The sequence below is a fragment of the Otolemur garnettii genome, unplaced genomic scaffold, assembly GCF_000181295.1.
Source record: "Otolemur garnettii isolate 467f Iridium unplaced genomic scaffold, OtoGar3 scaffold00023, whole genome shotgun sequence".
In the NCBI taxonomy this organism is placed as follows: domain Eukaryota; kingdom Metazoa; phylum Chordata; class Mammalia; order Primates; family Galagidae; genus Otolemur; species Otolemur garnettii.
In genome coordinates, this window is record NW_003852418.1 from 12,189,899 (window position 1) to 12,213,392 (window position 23,494).

The 23,494-nt window shown below is 52.1% G+C and overlaps 1 protein-coding gene across 1 annotated transcript in view; it reads left to right on the plus strand.

Annotated features, from left to right (window-relative positions):
* BCAS4 (breast carcinoma amplified sequence 4) overlaps positions 1 to 23,494 on the plus strand; it is a 69,394-nt gene that overhangs the window by 45,032 nt on the left and 868 nt on the right. The gene's annotated exons all lie outside the window — the stretch shown is intronic.

Consider the following 23,494-nt stretch of genomic DNA (forward strand, 5'->3'; position numbering starts at 1 on the left):
AAAAAAAAAAAAAAAAAAAAAAAAGCACCTACTGTATATGCAGAGCTTTCTGTACCTCGTCTTAACTTCTTGTAATACTCCCCAAGGTAGATGTTGCTATTCCAGGCTCAGAGAAGGCTACTTACTTGCTCGAGGTCACACAGCATAGGTGGCAGAGCTGGGATTTGGTCAAGCTTTGATCTTGTTCAGTGTACCTCTCCCCGTGTGATCTTTCCAAGGGCAGGGATCGCAGCCCCGGTGGCCAAGGCTTCACAGTGGAGATCCCTGGGCCAAATGTGCACCAGCTGCTTGTGTTCTCTGGCCAACTTGGTATATATTTGAGTTGGCTGCCAGAATTTTATAAAGCAAATTCCACATAAAAATCTGTATTTGTGGTTTCTGTCGAAGAAGCAGCGGTCTGAGTGGTCCACCTGAGCAGCACCGCCAATGAGGTGCCATCAGGCCCATGTCACCCATTCTTCTCAGCACCTGCCTGTGTGTTTGTCTCCGGCTTGGATTGAGCACGTAGTAGGCATTTCGTGAATATTCACCCGTGGATGTTCTTAAGGCTTCTGTGCCCCTTGCTGGCCTCTCAGATTTCTCTGGAGGTGCCATCCTCCTGCTCTAGAGAGCTGGGAGGGGAATTTTAAGGACTGTCCTGGACCAGGGTTGGAGCTGCCTGCCCAGCCTGGCCTGCAGGAGTTGTCAGTGCCAGGCTCTGTGTCCTTCTTTCCCCTGGGGAACCCCAGCTCCTGCCCTCGCCTCTGCTCCTCCCTGCCCAGCCGGGAGGAAGGGGCTGTGCCTCTTAGGGGGCCACCCCCTCACCCAGTGCAGACTCTCCCTGGACAGGGTGACTCTGGGAGGAGCGGCCGGGCTGGGCTCTGTCCTGGGCATGGAGGCCACCAAGACACAAACACAAAAGAGGGAAAAGAGTCCTCGGGTGCTTTCTCTGGCCCTGCACCAGCCGCTTCCTATTGCTTCTGCCCCCGTCAGCCCTTGCGGTAAAATGCAACATGAGCAGATGGCAAATATGAATGTGACAAGGGAGGGCCAATTGGCACTTAGTCCCAGTCCCTCCAGCCCCCGCCCCGCCTCACCAATCCCCTCCAAACGGGCTCCCAGGGAGTCCCACAACCCTGACACGTCCACGGGCTTGTTTCGTCTGAGATTTCTGGTGGCACGTGTGCTGGGGAGGGACTCAGGGCTCTTGGCAGGCCGGCTTGGGAACAGTGTTCTTTAAGTGTTGCATTCTTGTAATGGAGACGGTGAGAAAGGAGGAAGTTTCTTCTGACAACAAGGGGTTTTTACTGGACAGGGATGCTATTTGTTGAGGCCTCTGTGGAATCCCCCCAAACCCAACACACCCTTCTGCCAGTGTAGTGCCCTCCTGATGACAGTGCCCTCACACCTAGCCCTGCCATCTTCACGGGTGGTGGACATTGTCTGTGGTCTTTGCACATGCTGATCCCCCTGCCTGGAACACCCTTCCTGCTCCTGCTCCTGCTCCCTGCCTGCAGCGTCTATTACCATTCAACACCCCACGTTACCTCTAGGAAGCCACCTGGGCTCCCCAAACTCTAGTTCATTGCCAGGTAGTCATCTGTATTTTCTTTTCTTTTCTTTTTTTTTTTTTTTGTAGAGACAGACTCTCACTTTATCGCCCTCCTTAGGGTAGAGTGCTGTGGTGTCACAGCTCGCAGCAACCTCCAACTCCTGGTCTTAGGCAATTCTCTTGCCTCAGCCTCCCAAGTACCTGGGACCACAGGCACCCGCCACAATGCCCGGCTACTTTTTTGTTGCAGTTTGGCCGGGGCACGTGTGCTGGGGTATACAAGGGTATACACCCTTGGTATATGAGGCCACCGCCCTACTCACTGAGCCAATGAGGCCACCGCCCTACTCACTGAGCCACAGGTGCCACCTGAGTTATCTGTATTTTCACCTGCTGTTCCCCGACAGTGGGAATTTCACAAGGGTAGGGCCTGTGCCTTAGTAACAACAGTGGTTGGTGCCAGGAGCCAGAGTGTTCTGGACTCTTTTTTTTTTTTTTTGGAGACAAGGTCTCTGTCGCCCTGGATAGAGTGCTGTAGTGTTATAGCTCACAGCAACCTGAGACTCTTGAGCTCAAGAGAGCCTCCTGCCTCAGGCTTCTGAGTAGCTGGGACCACAGGTGTCACCACAATGTCTGACTAGTTTTTCTATTTTTAGTACAGTTGGGGTCTTGCTCTAGCTCAGGCTAGTCCTGAACTCCTGAGCTTAAACAATCTACCCTCCTTGGCCTCCCAGAATGCTAGGATTACAGGCATGAGCCACCTCGCCCATTAGGGCTCTTCTTTGGGCTGGCATAAGCCAACACTTACCTGTCCACACTTGGTCATCTTCAGGCCCACCTGTTACATAGTACTGTTGACATCCTGCTTTTCAGGTATAGAAACTGAGACTCAGAAAAGTTAGAACTTTTTAAGCCAGGAGCTGGTGGATTTAAGCCAGGAACCCGGTGGATTCCAGAGCCCTACATTCTTCATGCCCCAGGAACAAAATTCAAATGCTCAGGGCTTCCGTAGGGCCTTGAGTGAGGCAAAGGGGCCAGGCAGGGACTGTAGCCAAGAGAAGAGGCAAGTGGCAGGTGGCCTTAGCTCCTGAGGCCCAGAGTGGCATGACCTTGCATTTTTTTAAGAGACGATGCAGATTTTTATGTGAAATCAACTGATTTTGAGAGCAAATCTTAGAGGCTCAAATCTCAGGGCCTACTGGGTCACAGGCCTCCATCTGTGCCCTGGCAGCAGTCTGCGGTGAGGTGGTGCCTCCTGCAGAGTCTGTCCCTAGGGCAGGGGAGGGACAGAAGGAGCTGCTGTCACAGCAGTAGGCATTGGCTTCAAGAACACAGGCTGTGCTAAACAGACAGGGCCCGGCTTTGTAAGCTATGAGCCTGACCATCCTCCTGCTGGTCACCTTACCTGGCCTTCCTACCAGTCCTCACTGTCGAGATTTTAGCAGCTTCTCTGGGCACACTGGGGCACTTGGGAAGTGGGACCTATGAACCCAGGCCGCTCAGACAGCTTCCTCTGGCCAGGTGGGTCCCAGGGCTCATGTGATGGTGACTGGGCAGCACCACAAACATGAACTCAAAGGGAGCGCCTGCCTCCCCTGGCCAGCCTAGCATTTGAGTCTCCTGGGCAGGCCCATCATCTAAGGTTGAGCGCTGCAAGGGCCTAGGGCTGGCCATGACTCCTTTTTCAGAAAGGATTTTCCCTAGGAGCAGTGCCAAGGGAGGTGGTCAGTGGGAGCCCTCTATAACCCCCATGTACTGCAGGCACTCCTGCTTTCTTTGTTTTTGAGACAGAGCCTCAAGCTGTCACCCCTGGGTAGAGTGCCATGGCATCATAGCTCACAGCAACCTCCAACTCCTGGGCTCAAGCGAGTCTCCTGCCTCCGCCTTCCAAGTAACTGGGACTACAGGCGCCTGCCACAACACTGTCTATTTTTTGGTTACAGCTGTCATTGTTGTTTGGAGGGCCCAGGCTGGATTCAAACCTGCCAGCTCAGGTATATGTGGCTAGCGCCTTAGCTGCTTGAGCCACAGGTGCTGAGCCCACTCCTGCTTTCTGAACAAGACAGGTGATATTTCTGTCTTACATGAGGCATTGCGCTTTCAACAACCCCTCCAACCAGACCATCAGCCTCAAAGGCGCTCTTCATGGGGAAGTTTCCTCCTCCCAGTTCCCTATTTCATAATCCAAGCTCTGGGCTGACCTCATGGCTTGTTGGCCTCACTCCTGCTGTGTCAAGGCGGATTGCTATCACTGGCCCCATTTGACAGAAGAGTAACTAAGGCAGCAAGAGGGGGAGCTGCTTGCCCACAGTCGGCTGGAGGAGGTAAGAGGCTGCCCAGCTCCAGAGCCATGGTCCTAGCTCTATGCTGCCCCCAGGGATTCACAGCCCTTGCTCTGGTGCTGGCACATAGTAAGCACTCAGAAAGGCTGTGCAGCCAGGACTGATTTGTAGACAGCTCCCTTTTGAGGGACAGATTGTTTCCACCCCTCTTCAGATGTGGTAGCCGAGGTATGTCTTTGACATCTTCGAGGCCTCCAAAGCCAGTTCCTGAAGTTGATGTGTTTATAAAATCCCACCTCCTGCCCCCACCTGCTCTTCTGCCACCACAGATGCCCCCAACAGGAGTTGAACAGGCCAGCTTGCTCTCCCCTGAGCCGCTGTCCACCTGGGCCAGCCTCCTCCCTGGCTCACCCCAGGACCATGGCCAACCTGACAAAGACAGTGGTTTAAGGGTGTGGTTCCTCAGCAGAGGCCTGGCCTAAGGACATGTCTGAGAGATGCTGGGTCATTGACTGGTCTGGTGGGCACACTAGCCTGTCCTGGCTAGTGGGACTAGCTGCTGGTCATAGCCAGCTGGGCACATGCACTGGGGCTGTCTGGGTCTCCCTCAGTCTCCTGGGTTCCAGCTCCTCCACCCACTTCCTTCCCATCCTCAGCCTCTCCTGCTATGGCCACTGGGGGAGGGGCCAGGTGAGGGCCAGGGCCTGTCTCTGCATCCCCACCCATCCCTGTGTCTTGCTCACATCCCTATCTCCTTCCATCTGTTCCTATCCACGTGTGTCTGCCTCTGTGCCTGTCCCATGTCTCTCCTTGTGTCACCCACACAATCACAAACCTGTACTGTGCCCCTCCAAATCACCAGGCCGTAGTCCTTGTAGACTGAGGAAGGGATAGGGGCCTAAGAGGGCCATCTGCCACAGGGAGGATCGGGCAGTGGGTCTGAGCCCACTGTCCACCAGCTAGTAGGGACTATGGGCACCCACTGCCCCTCTCTGAACCCTGGAATCTACATCAGGACATAAGCGTGCCCACAGGAGGGCCCCATGGGGACCTTCTTTCTTCTTATGTAGCAAGCACTTGGTAGTGGGAGCTGTTAGTAATAACAGCTGTGAATTCGCCACCTGAGGATAAAGAAATGACGAAACTAGGTCCCTGTTGGGCTCAAGGTCTTCCTAGAACGTAAAACTCACAAGCAGGAACTATTGGCAGATTATTATGAGGTGGGCTGTGTGCTTCTGATGTCTATGCCAGAGAGAAAAAAGGTCAGGGGATGATTGTAGAGGGAACAGCTTGGCCCAGTGTGTGGCACCACTGTGATGTGTGTAGTTCCGCCTGGGACAGGATGTCGGGTCACAGGTGTCCACAGGTGAGGTTGGGCTGGTCAGAGGACAGCAGATTCTGGAGACAAGTGATGAACAAAGGTGGGTCCTTTGTCAGTGCAGATACCTGCACGACGCCTGCATCTGTGGTTGCCATTATCTGGGGAAAGTATGATCCCTTTGATGCTCAGAGAGTCTGGGAAGCACTTGAACTTGATTCTGTTTGTGCTCAGCTTTCTGCTGGGAAAATAAACCATGTCTCATTAGGCAGAAAATCCATCCAGATACCTGTTCTGGCTGATACCATCACACCTTGCTTGACAGGCTGCCAAGCCCATAGTCAAGGCCAAAGTTCCCGTTACTTGGAGAGTCCTAATAATTAACCTGGGGACCTCAGCTGGACAGGGAAGATGTAGGTTCTTAAATTGAGACGCCAGAAGAGGGAGGTCGTTGTTTTAGGTCTGATGTCACCAAGTGCTGGATATGAAGTCACAAAGAGCTGTGACTGGGATTGGGGATATCAGTCTTCGGCCTCCTCAGCCCTGCCTGTGTCTGGCAGCTCTCTGCTGGCAGGGCCCTGGCTCTAGAGGCCTTGGGCAGTGCCCCATCAGAGGAGGGGTCATATAACAGCTTTGAGAGATAGAGAAATCACAGGCTGGGGGGCTGTGTGGAGGGCTGGCTGCCAGCATCTCTGTGCCCTGTGTGGGGACTCCTGTAACCTCACATCATCTGGCCAGCAGGCATTTATTAAGTACCTACTGTGAGCCAGGCCCCCTGGTTGATGGATGAGCCATGTCTCTTCGTGGCTGAGAGATGTCCTGGCACTGATAATTTTTGAGGCTGCTTATAAACTACAAATTGAAGCAGTACCAGAACTGGTTCTCCCAGTTGTGATTTAGTTTAAATGTTCATGTTTTGAAATTAAAAATGCAACATTATAAGACTGTACACTTGGGCTGTTCACAAGCTAATGACAGCATTTAGGAAGAATATGAATTTGGGGGCCATAATAATGAAATTAGCCAGTAATTCATTGAGCACTGTTTTCTAAGCACTTTGCGGTTATGTGGGCATAACACTCTATGGGGTAGAACTATTATTAGCCCTGATTTCCAGATGAGAAAACAGAGGCACAGAGAGGTTAGTAATTCGGCCAAAGTCACATGGTCAGAAAGGGGTTCCCTGCCATTGGAGAGATGGGACAAAGTTGGGACATTGGAAGTGGGACACAGTTTACTGTGCTAGATGACGAGACTCAGCTGTCAGTGCTGGCTGCTCTGTCAGGGGCATTGGAGATGTCAAAGTGCAAATCCAAGGTCCTCTGTGACTCCGACCTTCATTCCACCCTCATTCCCAGGAACAGCCTGAGCCCCAGAGGGAGTGGGCAGATGGCAAGAGTCCCCTGAGGCTTGGCCTCTGGTCCTCCAGAAGTGATTTAACTCCTGCCAGGTTCCCCATTTCCGGTTATTTTGAGTGTTGGAGGTAGAGATGAGGGTGGGCAGCTCAGCTGCCCCTCGGGCTCCTGAGATGGGAGACCACGCCCCAGCGTTGCTACCTGGAGGCCGCCCCAGCCATCCCCTCCTGCATTTATCCCCCCTCCTCTCTTATGCCTTTTTGGCCACTCCAGGAGATGCCACATGTAAGACCCCAGCCCCTGGGCCAGGCTTAACTCCTTCAATCCCAACTCTTCACTTCCCCTTCATTCATTCATTCAAGTTAATACCATTCATCCCTGGGTTCTTGGAGATTAGTTCTAGAGCTCCTCACAGGCAACAAAATCCATGGATGCTTGAGTCCCCAGCATTAAATTATGTTTTAAAAGCATATAACCTACATACAGCCTCCTGTATACTTTTTTTATGAGACAAGGTCTTGCTCTGTTGCCCAGGCTGGAGAGCATTGGCAGGATTATAGCTCACTGCAGCCTAGAATTGCTGGGGTCAAGTGATCCTCCCACCTTAGTCTCCCAAAATGCTGGGACTATAGGTGTAAGCCACTGTGCCCACCTCCTGTATACTTTAAATCATTTCTAGGTTACTTATAATACTTAATACAGTGTAAATGCTACTTAAATAGATGTCATAGTATATTTTTTAGAGAGTGATGACCATAAAAAGTCTGTACACATTCAGTACAGATGTAACGATCATTTCTTTCCTCAAATATTTTTGATTTGCTTATTTGGTTGAATCTGTGGATGCAGAATTCAGAGATGTGGAAGCTGTGCATACCAAGGGCCAGCTCTGCTTTCCTTGAACCCCTGTTTGAGCCAGGTCTTGTTTCAGATCCTTGGAATGTGGGGGGTTGGGGGGGGCATCCTGCAGCTGATGCCCTAATGTAATGACCATCTAGTGCAGGGGTCCTCAAACTTTTTAAACAGGGGGCCAGTTCACTGTCCCTCAGACTATTGGAGGGCCGGACGGGGGCCCTAGGATGAGTCAGCTGCTAGGCAGGACAGGCAGCAGTGGCAAAACACCCAGTGGGCCGGATAAATGTCCTAGGTGGGCTGCATGTGGCCCGCAGGCCGTAGTTTGAGGACACCTGATAGTGTGACTGTGATATGCCTGGGCAGGGGGAAGGGGGTTAGAGAATAGCAAAGAAGGGGAGGTCTGGGGTACCTGGGGAACAGGACAGGATCAGGAGGGCCTCCCTGAGAAGGTGACCTGAGAGCACAGGTAGCTGGCACCGTGGCAGAGGTGAGAAACGGAGCATACAGGTGCCTGGGTACCAGGGAGCAAGGGCCTGGGGTCTGTGGCCTCAGCCTGGAGGGTGTGAGACCTGCTCTGCCCTGCATCTCAGTGGAACTCTCTGCTGCAGGTGGAGGACGTCACATGTGCAGGGTGGGGATGAGGGGGTCAGAGCCACTGGGTTGGCCCTGGAGAAGGTGGGCTGGGGGAGGTGGGGAGGTGTGGCCAACTCAGCATGTGTGTGCACGTTTAATTTTTCTATTGAGGAAGCCCTAGATTCATATATGCTTACGAGAAATGATGCAGAGAGATCCCTTGTGTGCTTTGCCCACTTGTTTCCAGTGGTGACAGCTCATGGCACTATAGAGCAGTGTCACAGCCGAGATGTTAACAAGGATGGAGGCCCCTGATCTTATTCAGAGCCTCCCAGTTTGACTTGTGTGCTTTAAGTCCCATATGTTTGCACTCAATTCTTTTATTAATTTTTATTTTGTTTGTTTGTTTTTTAGATATAGTCTCATTCTGTCATTGTGGGTAATGTGCCGTGACATCATAGCTCACAGCAACCTCTCAGTCTCAAGAGATCTTGCCTCAGTCTCCTGAGTAGCTGGGACCTGCCACAATGCCCAGCTAGTTTTTTTCTATTTTTAAGAGAGACAAGGCCTTCCTCTTACCCAGGCTAGTCTTTTTTTTTTTTTTTTTTTTTTTTTTGAGACAGAGCCTCAAGCTGTCCCCCTGGGTAGAGTGCCATGGCATTACACTCATAGCAACCTCCAACTCCTGGGCTCAAGCGAGTCTCCTGCCTCCGCCTCCCAAGTAGCTGGGACCACAGGCGCCCGCCACAACGCCTGGCTATTTTTTGGTTGCAGCCGTCATTGTTGTTTGGCGGGTCCGGGCTGGGGATTCGAACCCGCCACCTTAGGTGTACATGGCTGGCGCCTTAGCCGGTTGAGCTATAGGCGCCGAGCCCCAGGCTAGTCTTGAACTCCTGAGCACAAGCAATTCACCTGCCTTGGCCTCCCAGAGTGCTAGGATTATAGGTGAGAGCCACCTTGCCTGGCTGACATTTTATGAGTTAGAGAAAGAATCTCTGTCACCCAGGCTGGAGTACAGTGTCCTGTTCATAGTTCACGCAGCCTCAAGTGACCTCCCGCCTTGGCCTCCCAAGTAGCTGGGGTTGCGGGTGTGAGCAGCTGTGCCTGCCCAAGATTGTACCTGTCTTACACGACTTCAGTTAGGCTCATGTCATCACCACCACAGTCAGGAGACTGCAGGGTCTCAGTGGCCCCGTTGGGTCATTCTTTATAGCCCACCACCAGCTTCCCTGCCCTCCCGAACCTGCCCAGCCCCTGGCTGATCTGCCCCACATTTCTAAAATTGTGCCATTTCAAAAATGTTCTGTGGGTGGAATCACACATCTGTAGCCTTTGGGGACTGACTTTTTTACTTAGCCCAAGTCCCTGGAGATTCACACAGATTGCTGTGTCAATTGAGTGTCTGGATACGTTTGACGGTAGAGACTTGCTGGAGAGGGGCGTAGTTGGGTTCACAGCTGGAGACATCTATGGTCGTCACTATGAGACAGGACAAGGTTGTACAGGAAAGGGGAGGTTTGAGAGGTCCCCTCACAGCAGGTGCATCATGGGCCCGGCAGAGCAGCAAACCTGAAGGCCAGGCTCTGAGGGAGGCGCTGTATGTGCTTGGGGTCTCTGCCCCTCGACCTTTCTCAGTCCGCAGCCCTGGAGGGCTGGCACCTGTGGAGCCCCAAGGCTTGGTCCTGGGTAAAGGATCTAGGCCAGGGGTTTCCAGGAGTTCTGGATGAAAAAACAGGGTGGTGCCTGTGGTTCAAAGGAGTAGGGCACCAGCCCTGTATGCTGGAGGTGGCAGGTTCAAACCCAGCCCTGGCCAAAATCTGCAAAAAAAAAAAAAAGAAAGAAAGAAAAAACAGTGCAGCGCTGCCCCTAAGGCACGATGGAGTCCCCTCAACAGACTGTGCTATCTTCCAAGACTGTCCTTTGTGCTTGTAGAGTACTGCTTTGACTAAGGGGGCATAGTGGGCTGGAACCCTGGGACGACTCCTGCCCCCTCCCTGTCTCCCCGCCCCCAGCCTCATCTCCTCCCCTGGGCCCCTTCCCCTCCCCCCAGTCGGGCCCCTCACAGTCTCGGCAGGGCAGCTGGACTCTTCCCTTTGCTCCTCTCTCTTTCCTCCTCATCCCTCCGTTTTTCCTCCTCTGTTCTGTTCCCGACAGGCCTGTCGGTTCTGGCGGGCACCCCGGCCTTGTCCTAGTTCAGTGTTTTTCAATGTTTTTTTTAATCTCACAACACATTTGAACCTATAGTTAAACTTTCATGGCTCATGTAAAATGTTGATCAAAAAAAAAAGTAAAAAATAATAATATACTTACTGTGCTTTGAATTTCTTTCGAAAGTAATTTATTTAATGCTCTTTAAAAATTTTCGAGGCACACCTAAGATCCTCTCTTGGCACCCCAGTGTGCCATGGCATACTGGTTTAAAATCCCTGCCCGAGCGGCTTGTTTACTTAATTTCATAGATAACAGCTGCGCACATTAGGCACCGTCTGCTCTTTGGAGTGTCCTCTATGGAACCTGACAAAATGGTGGACTGCGCTTGCTCATTGCTTCCCAGAGCTAATTCATGCTATTTCCTTTATTTATTTTATTTTATTTATTTATTTTTTAATATTGGGGCTGGGTTTGAACTCTCCACCTCCAGCATATGGGGCCGGTGCCTTACTCCTTTGAGCTGCAGGCGCTGCTCCTGGTACTATTTTCAACACTATCGTGGAGCCGACTGCCTTCCAGGCCAGCCAACAAAAGCTCCCTGAGGATTCTATTGATAATTCAGCACTGAAGTGAGACATGAGTAACCCTCATGTGACCGCAGCCAGCTGCTGGACCTTGGCCAGTTGTTGATGTGGTCTAAGGGGACCCTGACCTTAGATCAGACGCCAACTGCAGGCATCTGTGATGCCATCTCCCTGCAGAGGTGGAGACTCTCAGTTTGACAGGGAGGCCCTGGAACCACTGGGTGTGGCCAGCTGGTCTGTCCCCCTGGGCTAGGAAGGACTTATCCTCTCCCTGCTCTATGCTGAATCCAGCTGCTGATGAGCCCCCCAAGTCCCCCACCATCCCTGCCTCCACCGCTTGCCCTAAGGTATTTGCTCAGCTAGAAGCACTGACTTTTGTTCAGTGCCTTGGTTTCATCTGTGGTATCTTCCACAAGTGACCCTTCTGAGTTATAGCAGAGGGTGGAGAACCTACCCCAGGGCACACAGATTCCAGTTGGAAATCCAGGTGACAGTGTGAGGTCCCTTTGAAAAAAGTTGTTAAGAATTTCAAAACAGGGACAGCAGAGAGAGCAGTGCCCAAGCACAGGGCCTGTGTGACTGTACAGGATGCATCTTGTGGGGCTGGCTCCACCTGTCATATGAGTGTCACACGTTGAGTATCTAAACCTTGTCAAGACTTGGTTTTGGGGGCTGGGCGTGGCAGCTCATGCCTATAATCTAGGCACTCTGGGAGGCCGAGGGGGGGTGGGTTGCTTGAGCTCAGGAATTCAAGACCAGCCTGAGCAAGAGTGAGACCCCATCTGTACTAAAAATAGAAAACTAGCTGAGTGTTGTGGCAAGTGTCTGTAGTCCCCACTACTCAGGAGGCTGAGACAAGAGGATTGCTCAAGCCTCAGAGTTTGAAGTGGCTGTGAACTATGACCCCACGGCACTCTACTGGGGTTGACAGAGTAAGACTCTGACTCAAAAAAAAAAGACTTGGTTTCCATATCTATAAAATGAATTACCAGTCACAGCCCCAGCGTAGGACTGTAGTGAGCTGTCATCGAGATAATGTGAGACTTAGCTGTCATTTACTGATGATGATAATGAGTTTATTTACTAGTGCTTGTTATTGGTGGTGTTCCTCTGGCACTTTGTGTATGCTGCCTTCTATGTGCCTATTTTTTTTTTGAGACGGAGCCTCAAGCTATCCCCCTGGGTAGAGTGCCATGGCATCACGCTCATAGCAACCTCCAACTCCTGGGCTCAAGCGAGTCTCCTGCCTCAGCCTCCCAAGTAGCTGGGACCACAGGCGCCCGCCACAACGCCTGGCCATTTTTTGGTTGCAGCCATCATTGTTGTTTGGCGGGCCCGGGCTGGGGATTCGAACCCGCCACCTTAGGTGTATGTGGCTGGCGCCTTAGCCACAGGCGCCGAGCCGTGCCTATTTTATTTATTTATTTTGACACAGTCTCACTATGTCACCCTTGGTAGAGTGCCGTAGCATCACAGCTCATAGCAACCTCCAATTCTGAGGCTTAAGTGATTCTCTTGCCTCAGCCTCCCAAGTAGCTGGGACCACAGGTGCCTGCCACAACACCTGGCTATTTTGTTGTTGTTGTTGTTGCAGTTTGGCCAGGGCCTGGCTCCAACCCACCACCCTTGGTATATGGGGCCGCACCCTACCCACTGAGCCACAGGTGCCACCCGCCTGGCTGTTTTTTTTTGTAGTTGTCATTGTTGTTTAGCAGGCCCGGGCAGGGTTCGAACCTGCCAGCCCCAGTGTATGTGGCCAGTGCCATAACCACTGTGCTATGGGCACTGAACCATATGTGTCTTTTTTTTTTTGAAGACAGAGTCTCACTTTATTGTCCTTGGTAGAGTGCTGTGGCGTCACAGCTCACGGCAACCTCCAACTCCTGGGCTTAGGCGATTCTCTTGCCTCAGCCTCCCAAGTAGCTGGGACTACAGGCACCACCACAATGCCCGGCTATTTTTTGCTGCAGTTTGGCTGGGGCCGAGTTTGAACCCGTCACCCTCAGTATATGGGGCCAGCGCCCTACTTGCTGAGCCACAAGCGCCACCCCATATGTGTCTTATTTTAAAATGTCCTTTTGTATTTTGAAAAATATTGCATGAGCAGAAAACTTGCAGACAGGGTAGAGTTCCCACATGCTCTTCCTCGGTGCCAGTTCCCTCATTGTCTTCATCTTACTGCATCCCAGACAGTTGTCCAAACTAAGACCCCAACAGAGGAGCATCACTGTTAACTAAACTCTAGGCTTTATTTGGATCTCACCGGATTTTCCTTAAATGTCCACTTTCTGCCCCAGGATTCTATCCAGGGATGCACTTTGTTTTCAATATGTGCTTTATTCTTTTTTTTTTTTTGAGACGGAGCCTCAAGCTATCCCCCTGGGTAAAGTGCTATGGCATCACGCTCACAGCAACCTCCAACTCCTGGGCTCAAGCGAGTCTCCTGCCTCAGCCTCCCAAGTAGCTGGGACCACAGGCGCCCGCCACAACGCCCGGCCATTTTTTGGCTGCAGCCATCATTGTTGTTTGGCGGGCCCGGGCTGGGGATTCGAACCCGCCACCTTAGGTGTATGTGGCTGACGCCTTAGCCGCTTGAGCCACAGGCGCCGAGCCATGTGCTTTATTCTTAATGTATCTCTGACAGCAGGTCACAGACCTGCCCTGGGCTGGGAAGAATCTTGAACCACCCGGTGACCCTGGAACAGACCCTGCAGCGTCCTGCTGCTCTTGGGCTCCTGGGCCCTGACTTGGTGATAGGCCAGTCCCCAGGTCCTCCCTGCTCTGCCTCAGGGCAGTGATCTGATTCTCCAAGGCTCATTTTGCCCATTTCCTGAGTGTCTCCTAGGTCAGGCTCTGGCTATGTCGAGCTATAGCCCTGAAGGCAGACACTGTCCCTGTCCCCATGGAGCTCTGATTGGTGGAGAGACAGGATGGGCAGCAGCCAAGGAAAGAGGCAAACATTCCACAGTGGTGCAATGATGGGGGGAAAGTGCCCCAGATGAATTAGGGGTCAGGAAAGACTCCCAAACTGAGACCTGCACCATGAGAAAGAACCAGCAGCAGAAGGCCTGGTGGGAAAGCTTGGAGAGAGCGGCAGGTGCAGATGTCTTGAGCCAGGACAGACTCTGAGCTGAGAACCGCTCCATGAGAAAGAACCAGCAGCAGAAGGCCTGGTGGGAAAGTCTGGAGGGAGTGGCAGGCGCCCATGTCCTGAGCTAGGACAGACCCTGTGAGGTCCATGAGCAGAAGATGCCCTGGGTTGACAACTGTGAGCAAGGGGAAGCAACAGGCTGGATTGTGTGGGTCTGGGGTCGACAGCTCCAGCTCTGGAGGGCCAGGCAGGTGCCAGAAATGAGGGACTTGGGCTGGGAGGCAGCACGTGTCCCTGTAAAAGGGGCAGCTGCTTCCCAGCTCCACACATCATTACTACTTAGGGTGCCAGATCTGATTTAGAGAAGCTTGAAATTCACTTTGAAAGTAAAATGGTGGCTCGGCACCTGTGGCCTGTAGTCCCAGCTACTTGGGAGGCTGAGGCAGGAGATTCACTTGAGCCCAGGATTTGGAGGTTGCTGTGAGCTGTGATGCCATGGCATTCTACCCAGGGGGATAGCTTGAGGCTCCGTCTCAAAAAAAAAAGAAAGTAAAATGGCATTTCGTTCAATAAATAAACTTAGGAGGGATTAGCAGATGGCTTTGAAGACAGGCTGGGTGTGAGGGCTGAGGGGAGTCTAGAGCGACCCCCAGTTTTCTGGTTTGGCCAAGCTGGGTTGATGGAGGTTCTGTCTGGTGAGACAAGACAGTAGGCGGGTCTGCAGTGAGTCACTCAATGACTGAAAGCCTCAGTTTCCTCATCTGTAAAAGGGCTTTGTGACACCTATGCAGATAGGGTCTCTGGAACATAACAGGTGCTCAGTTAAAAGCTTGTATATGCTGTGAACAGGCAGTGCTCAGAGAACTACAGTGTCAGTGGCCACGACAGGAAGCAAAGCCTGGATGCCTTGATGCTCAAATGAGATGACATTGGCACAAACCATTGATTGAAGGAGGAATTAGGACTCCAGGAGATAGGGAAGGGGAGGGACGGGGGAGTAAGGGACCCGGAACAGGGACAGCAGCATCTGCTGGCCAAAGTCAGAGAGATCAGACTCTGGGTCAGGAGCTGGGCCCCCAGGGAGACCTAGTTCTGGAAAGTGCTGTGACACCGACTCCCCCCACCTAGCCGTCCCGAAGTGTGAGCTTGGATTTAGTAGCCAGCATCTCAGTAGACCTTCAGGGGCTCCTCTTCTTCTGGTTTCCATGTTAACGCTTTTTCTTCAGCTAAGCAAAATCCCTGGGGATCCAGGAACCTTTCAGAGTTGCTCCTTAGGGTCAGCATCACCTTAATGAGATGCACCAGCTTGTCTCTGCTGGTGGGGTCACTCTGGGCACTGGTGGCCCACTCCTGGAGCCCTCAGCCCTGTCCATAGGGCCCCAGTGGACCTCCCACTTCCACCAGCTACTGTGGTCACTGGGCCAGCTAGGGCTAGTGCAGGGGCTGGTGCAGGGGCTGGGCTAGGCAGGTGGCTCCTGACAGGAAGAGGCCAGTGAGCTCTGCAGGCTGTGTGAAGTCGACCAGCCCAGCCCAGCCCAGCCTGCAGGCAGGATTGGACACGCAGGGGTTGCTTGAAGGAAAAGGGGAGGGGTTCTTTTCAAGCCTTAGGAGCACTCTGGGACACGTGGGACCCTGGAGCAGAAATGTAGGCAGGCCAATCAGGCGTGACCTGCGGTACAGAAAGCCCTGAGCCAGGACAGAGACAGGAGGCCAGGAGCCAAGGGGACGGCCTTGTGGGCTGACCATGGCAGAGGCTGGTGCCAAGAGCTCAGAAGAGCTCTGATTGAATCCCCGCTCAACCTACCAGCTGTGACGCTGGGCACGTAACCTGGACCTGTTCTCTCTGAACCTGCTTTCTCATCTACTGAGTGATGTCACAGTTCCTGTCTTATAGATCTTATGAGCACTGGAGGACACGGGGGAGGGAGGAGCTCACTGGTGGCCCCAGATCAGCAGTCCCTACACTATGGGGCCTGGGGCTGGAAGCAAAGGCCTCTTCCATCTAGCATCCTTGACAGCCCTGTGGAGTCTTCTCTGAGTGCTGTCAATCTGGAGCCGTGGTCAGGCCAGACGCCCACAGAGCCCACAGGTCCTGGAGGCCAGGCAGGACAGCAGTGAGTGGGACAGCACGCGCCCTGTCTGGTGAGGCCAGCTTGCTGTGTCTGCAAGAACATAGACCCACGGTGGCCAGGCAGCTCAGCAGTACAGGAGAGACAGGCCTTAATATTTATTTGAATGCACTGGTTCTTTAGTGTTGGCAGCTAAGTGGTGCATTTGTCGGTGAGCCAGATGCTGACCAAAGATCACCAGCTTGTGATCTGAATAGGTTAGAAGAGGCAACTCCTGAGGGTCCCAAGATTAGAAAGCAGATGCTGAAGGGACGTCCTGGTTCCTGACTGAAAGCTCACCCCAGCCTCACGCAGCTCCAGGGGGCTGGCTTGGTGCTGGGGCAGCACAGATGCTAGAGCCTGGCAGGCCTGGGATAGAATCCAGTGCTGCCAGTTCCATGCTGGGTGATTGTGGCCAAGGGACTCTCCGAGCCTCGGTGTCCTCTTTTGCAAAATGGGATCACTAATATTTGCCTCTCTCGGCAGTGGTATGAACATGACATAACAGGGCCCTCCAGGAGCTGGCGCTCCGGAAGTGCCCGATACGTGGTCACTGTGGTTGAACTGAGAGAGGCTGTGGCTTGGTTTGAGGAGTTGGACTGGCCTATTTCTTCTGTTTGCTTTTTCTTTAATACTTTTTAAAATTTTAGAGCAAAGTTGATATGATAGCACAGAGAATCACCTTTCCTCTCCCAGTTTCTCCTGTTTTTTTTTTTTTTGTTGTTGTTTTTTTGAGACAGAGTCTTACTCTGTCGCCCTGGGTAGAGTGCTGTTATGTTTTTTGCTTTTTTTTTTGAGACAGAGTCTCACTCTGTCGCCCTGGGTAGAGTGCTGTTATGTCGCAGCTCATAGCAGTCTCCAATTCTCAGGCTTAAGTGATCCTCTTGTCTCTGCTTCCTGAGTAGCTGGGACTACAGGTGCCCACCACAATGCCCAGCTAGTTTTTCTATTTTTAGTAGAAACAGAGTCTTGCTCTTGCTCAGGCTGGTCTTGAATTCCTTCACCCACCTTGGCCTCCCAAGCCCGGCCTAGTTTCTCCTGTTGTTAACCTATGACTATGGTGCGTAGTCACAGCTAAGGCACCAACAGTGATACGTTACCGACTAAATGCCACCATTTATTGGGATTTCACTAATGTCCTTCTCTGTTCCAGGATTGCATCCATGGTACCACATTGTATTTTCATTACGTTTCCTTTGCCACCTCCGATTTATGCCAGTTTCTCAGACTTTCCTTATTCATAATGATCTTGGCAGTTTTGAGAAATATTGGTTAGGTAGTTTGAACAATATCCTCAATTTTTTTTTTTTTTTTTGCAGTTTTTGGCCAGGGCTGGGTTTAAACGTGCTCCCTCTGGTATATGGGGCCGGCACCCTACTCCTTTGAGCCACAGGTGCTGCCCCGAACAACATCCTTTAAAAATCTTTTTCTTCTAGAGACAGAGTCTCTGTTACCCAGGTAGGAGTACAGTGGCCTGATCACAGCCTTGGACTCCTGGGCTTGAGTGATCCTCCTGACTCAGCCTCCGGAGTAGCCGGGACTACAGGCATGCACTACCAACTGGCTAATTTTTTTGTTAACAAGGCCCAGGTCAGGTTTGGACTCACCACCACTGGTGAGCAGGGCCAGCTCTCTAACCACTGAGTTACAGCACCCAGCCACCTGGCTCATTCTCAAAGTTTTTGTAGTGATCAGGGTCTCACTGTGTTACCCAGGCTGGTTCCAAACTCCTAGCCTCAAGTGAGCCTCCTGCTTTAGCCTTCAAAAGTGCTGAGATTCCAGGTGTGAGCCATGGGCCTGACCTATATCCTTTAATTAGGACTCGTCTGATGTTTTTTCTTGTGGTTCGACTGGAGCCAGGGGTTTTGTGGTTGGAAGACTGTGAGGTGAAAAGTCCTTTCTCATCACATCACGGAAGGGCACATTCTTCAACATGACTCATCCCTGAGGATGCTGAACTTGACTACCTGGCTGGGGTAGGTGTGCCAGTTTCTCCATGTACAGTGACATCCCCCTTTCCATTCACTGCTCTTTGGAAGCGAGTGATTTGGTGCGGCCCCTACTCCAGGGAGGAGAGGGGCAGGTAGCTCCAGCTCCTGGAGGGAGACATACTACAAACTTATCTGGAGTTCTTTTTGAGTTTTTGGAATGATTTTGAGTATTTTCTCCGTATCTGCTTGCTTATGCAACTAGCAGTTTTCACTTCTTTTGGAGGTTCTTCCACTTCGGTACCTAAACCCCAGACTCTAGTCTTGGCTCTGCCCACTTAGGTCACTCACTATTAGATGGAGGGACAGTGAGCATAACAGTAGCACGGATCAGCTGGGTTGTGTCTGACCACATACTAGAATCCTGAATAGAATGGTTTAACCAAGTTCTGTTCGCGCGTTTCCCTCATGTGACAAGAAGTCCTCAGGGAGCCAGTTGAGCCAATGGGGCTTCTCGAGGAAGTAATCAGGGACCCAAGATGCTCCTGGCTACTGCTCTGCCTTCCTTGGCATTTGGCCTTTGTCCTTGTGGTCCCAAAGTGGCTGCAACACCTCTAGCATTACTGCTGTGATCTAGGCAGAGTCAGTGAGGTTGATGGTATTATCCCCATTTTGTAGAGGAGGAAAGTAAGGCTTGGGAGGATGATGAGAAACTGTACCTTAAAAGAGTGCTGTGAGGGTTAGAGATAAGGTAACCTGGTGCATAGTAGGTGTAACCATCACTTTCACTGATACAGTTGCTGACCCTGGCCTGAAGCAGAAATCAGTGCAGGGTCAGGAATGTGCAAATAGGGCTTCCCAAGAGGGAATCACAAGGATGGACTAGGCCTTGAGAGTGGCCTCTCCCAGGCTCCCTGGCACTGGGAGTCCCTGGTGACCTGGACAGGCAGTCAGCATGTGAGCTCCTACACATGGTCAGCCTGGACCCTTGGCATCCCAGAGGTTAACCCATGCCCCAGTGGGGCTGTGGGCAAGCTGGGGAGGGAGGCTGGGGCTGACCCTGTGGCACCTCAGATGTCGGCTGTGAGGAAGGCTTCTGTGTGACCTACTTCTCCCTTTGGAGTGGAGGATGCTGTGCCTCCTGCCTGTTCTGGGTGAGTCAGGACAGACCAGGGCTGCAGTGACTACCCAAACCAGGTGGACACATAAAACTCAGGGCTGAAGGTGGCACCTGTGGCTCAAAGGAGTAGGGTGCTGGCCCCATATACCAGAGGTGGTGGGTTCAAACCCAGCCCTGGCCAAAAACTGCAAACAAACAAACAAACAAACCTCAGGGCTGAGGGTAAACTATAAGGCAGGCCTGGCCTTGCATCTGGCACCCCATGTCTGGAACCTGCCATTCAGTGCCCACTTGTATGGGAGATACAGGGAAGGGTGTGTAATCTCTTTTCTATTTGGGATGATTCAGAGGCAAACCACAATCTGGGGGCCAAATCTGGCCTGCCAATGTTTTTGTTAATAAAGTTTTATTGGAACATAGCCATGTCTTTTGTTTGCATATTGCCTATGGCTGCTTTCATGCTACAAGGGCAGAGTTGAGTGGTTTTGACAGAGATCATGTGGTTTTGAAAACCTAAACTATTTGCTGTTTGGTTCTTAACAGATAAAATTGCTGACCCTGGCCTGGCAGAAATGAGTCTAGGGTCAGGGATGTGTGATTAGGACATCCCAAGAGCAAGACACAAAGATGGACTAGAACTTAAGAGGAGGTGTGAAACAGTCTAAAAACAGGTGTGGGAGAGTAGCCCAGGGCAAACAAAGGCCCTGAGGAGGCAGCTGGCTTTAAGTCAGACAGTAACCTGAGTGCAGGTTCAGAGGAGAGACTTGAGGCCACTGGGGACCTGAGGATTCACCTTGTCATGTGCTGTCATAGCCATTTGGGGTCTTTGTCAGAAATGGAGCAGAAACAGTGGTGCAGAGAGCAGGAGGCCAAGTCTGAGGCATCTGCCAGAAGCAGCAGGTCACAGGAATGGAAAGGTTTCAGGGGCCACTGCTCCTCCACTCAGCCACCTTGGGCCACGAGGGACTGTGGGCCTGGAGCTACCAGATGATCCCATTTTCCAGTGGAAACCGGCAGTCTGGTTTTCGTAGCAAATCTGACTTCTACATGTTTGCAGTTAATTGTATTTTTACTAAATCATAAACCTGACCAAGCACACATGTGTCTGGCTTGTGGGTTGAAGATTTGAGAACTTGGGTGTCCAGAGTGGCAGTGGGGAGAAGTGGGAGCCAGGCCTGGTTTCCCAGAGGTCTTAGCAGCAGAGAATGGCAGGTGGCAGGCGGGGCTCAGAGCTGGAGAGGAGCATGTGGCCATGGCCGTGCCCTGGACCAGCAGTGTCAGGTTTCTTGACCTAGCCTATCCCAGCCCAGAGAAGATTCTTGCCTGTAGACTGGGAGGTGGGGGTGGGGAGCTAGAGCCCAGAAGGTTGGATGCTCCTTGCTTACCTGGCCTAGCCCAGATGGGACTGTTCTTACAAGTCAGAGGTTGAGGGTGGGAGTTGGAAAGCTCTGCAGTCCCATCTGAGATCCTTAAGGGCATACTGTAGGTGAGACCCTTAGCGTTTGGGTTGCTGCTCTGTCCCTATGGAGCACTGTGGAGCCATGGGCTGAGGCTGGGCTCAGTGGGCCCAGCTCCATGGTCCCCTGACCTCTGAGATAAGGGCTGACTCTTCATCATACAGGTCCCCCTGAGAATCCAAGAGAAAGTGGGTTTCTGTGGCATGCTGGCATGCTAGTTAGTGACTGGGGCCTGGCCTCCTGGGTTGGGTCCTGCTCACCCATGGGTGAGGTGTCTGCACTCTGGCAACATCTGGGCCATTGGGCTATTTTCAGCCTCACCTGGGACCCACCTGTGAGCTGCCCCACTATGGGTTTATTATTTGCCTCAGCCAGGATGCTTAAGTGCCAGCAACAGTAACCCAGGGCAACTTGGATACTGGCGATGGAATGATGTTTTCAGGACTGAGTCTTGCCCCATCTTCCAACTCCGCTTCCCTCTACATGGGCTTCACTCTCAGGAGGGCCCCAGTTGGTGGCAGAAGTGGCCCTTGGCCTGGGTCTGTGGTCATAGGAACCTGGGGGCACAGTTCGTGCTGGTTCCCAAAGCGAGAGCCCCATGGCTGCTTGTTATTGGCCCCTCTCATGTCACATGCTTGCCCTGGACTAATCCCTGTGGGCTGGGGAGGAGCTGCTGGGATGGGGAGCAGAGTACAAGAAACCCATCAAAAAAATCAAGATTCCAGAACCCAAAGAGGAAGTAGGCAGGGTGGAACAGTGCTCACCACTCTCCAAGACTACCTTTTGGGCTAAAGGGGTCACCCCTGTGCCCTCCAGTGCTCTGGACAGTTTCAAATCACCCCCATTTCTCCCACCTGTCCTCAGAGATGTCAGGGGACTTGTCCTGGTCACCACGGGGCCATACCAGCCTCTGAAGCCTTTCATCTCCCTCTCCAGGCAGGGATCCTCTTGTTTGGGGTGGCTTGGTCTTGGAGAGCTCCTGCTGGCGTCTGGTGATCAAGCTCCTTTCTGAGTACAGGGGAAGCAGCTGTTTAATCTTCTACCGTGACATCTGTCCCGACACCAGCAGAGCTTGCCTCTCCCTGCATCCCCTTCATCCCTGCGTTTCTCATGCAGGAATGACGTTTCCCTCCTGCCACAAGGAAGGATGCCACGACTCCGAGTTTCTTGTGTTAGATGTCCTCGGGCCTAAGGACACAATCACATCTGAAGCTGCTGGGCCTTTTATGAGTCCTTGGCTCCTTGTTATATGTTGATTTTCTTTTGTTTACAGTATCTGTCTCCTTGAAGGAGGATACAGAAGCTCCATCCCTGATGATAGAACCATTTCAAAAAGTAGTGGGTCAGGTAAGGCCCAGCTGACCCAGGAGAGGCCACCTGATTAGGACAGGACACTTTCTCTGGCCTGGCCTGGTCTCTGACCCTTGCCTGCATCCTGAGGGTCAGGAGAAGAAAGGACATGTCTTTTCAGCATCACAAAATGCTTTTTGGCCTCCAAGTCACATGTCAAGATAAGAGGTGTGGCCTTGGGTGGAGCCTGTGGCTCAGGGAGTAGGGCTTTGGCCCCATATGCTGAGGGCAGCGGGTTCAAGCCTTGGCCCTGGCCAAACTGCAACAACAACAAAAAGTAGTCTGGCTGGGTACTGTCATTGTTCACCTGAATGTAATGTTTTCTGGATACCATGATGGACAGTTCTTTGGAGAAAGAGGGTGAGATTGTGGGTTATCTCCAACCCGCACCCATCTGGCTGTAGACAGATTGTCATGCTGTCAGGAGAACTCATTCCCACTGATCCTCAGGGGCAGGAGGCCACTGGGGAAGGTGCTGGGAGAAGAGGAAACAGGTGGAGATAGGCCTCCTCTCCTGAGCCAACCCCCCCCACCTCGCCCCACCCTGGGCAGGCTGAGCCAAGAGTGGCCAACTGAGAGGATCGACTAGGCAGAATGTTGTTAACCTTGTGTGAGGCTGACCCTTGGCCAAGGTGAATACCCTTGTCCTGGTTTTCCAGACGTGGAAGTGGTGACACAGGTTGATTGCCGTCTAGACACCTGGGTGTGTCCTATCTTATTTAAAATCCTAGGCGGTGCCTGTGTCTCAAAAGAGTAGGATGCGGGCCCTATATGCTGGAGGTGGCGGGTTCAAACCCAGGCCTGGCCAAAAACTGCCAAAAAAAAAAAAAAAATTAATAAAATCCTTTGATGGTTCCCATCTACAACAGAGAGAGGGCTCAGACTGATGGAAAGTCAGGGACTTTGGAGCTCAGATGTTGGAATCCGTTCTTTCCTTCCCCTTAGCCCGGCCACTCGAACCATTAGGGCACACTTGCAAAAGCCTCATCCCTCGGGGGTTTTTCCTCTATGGTTTTCCCTAACACACATGCCTAATCTCTCTCACACACACCCTCCCAGTGAATAGTTTCAGAGGCCCCTGGTGCTTTTAGGGTTAAAACTTGCAGCATGGCCTCTGAGGGTGCAAGTGACCTGGGCCTGGTGTCTAGGAGAGAATCACCTGGTGGCTGTAAAACACTCACACCCTGGCCAGTGACGTCACACTCCAGTGTGGGGCCCAGGCATAAATATTTTATAGAATTCCCAGGAGATTCCAACGTATGACCAAGTTTGACAGCCGCTGTTTGAGGTGGTCCTCGGTGATGATGATTTTTCCTCAACATGCACAGTAACCTGTAGGGTCCTGCCTCCCCAGGTTGTGGGGGGTCTTAATAGGAAATCTCCTCTCCCCAGGCTCCCTTCAACACAAATCTGTACCAGAAATGAGGAAGCAATTTTATTTATTTATTTGTTTTTTAAATAGAGACAGAGTCTTACTTTATTGTCCTTAGGGTAGAGTATTGTGGCATCACAGCTCACAGCAACCTCCAGCTCTTGGGCTTAAGCGATTCTCTTGCCTCAGCCTCCCAAGTAGCTGGGACTACAGGCACTTGCCACAATGCCGGGCTGTTTTTGTGTTGCAGTTTGGCTGGGGCCGGGTTTGAACCCACTACCCTAGGTATATGGGGCTGGTGCCCTACTCACTGAGCCACAGGCGCTGCCCTATTATTTATTTATTTATTTATTTTGAGACAGAATGTCACTCTGTTGCCACAAGTACAGTACTGGGGTATCAGCCTAGCTCACAGCAAC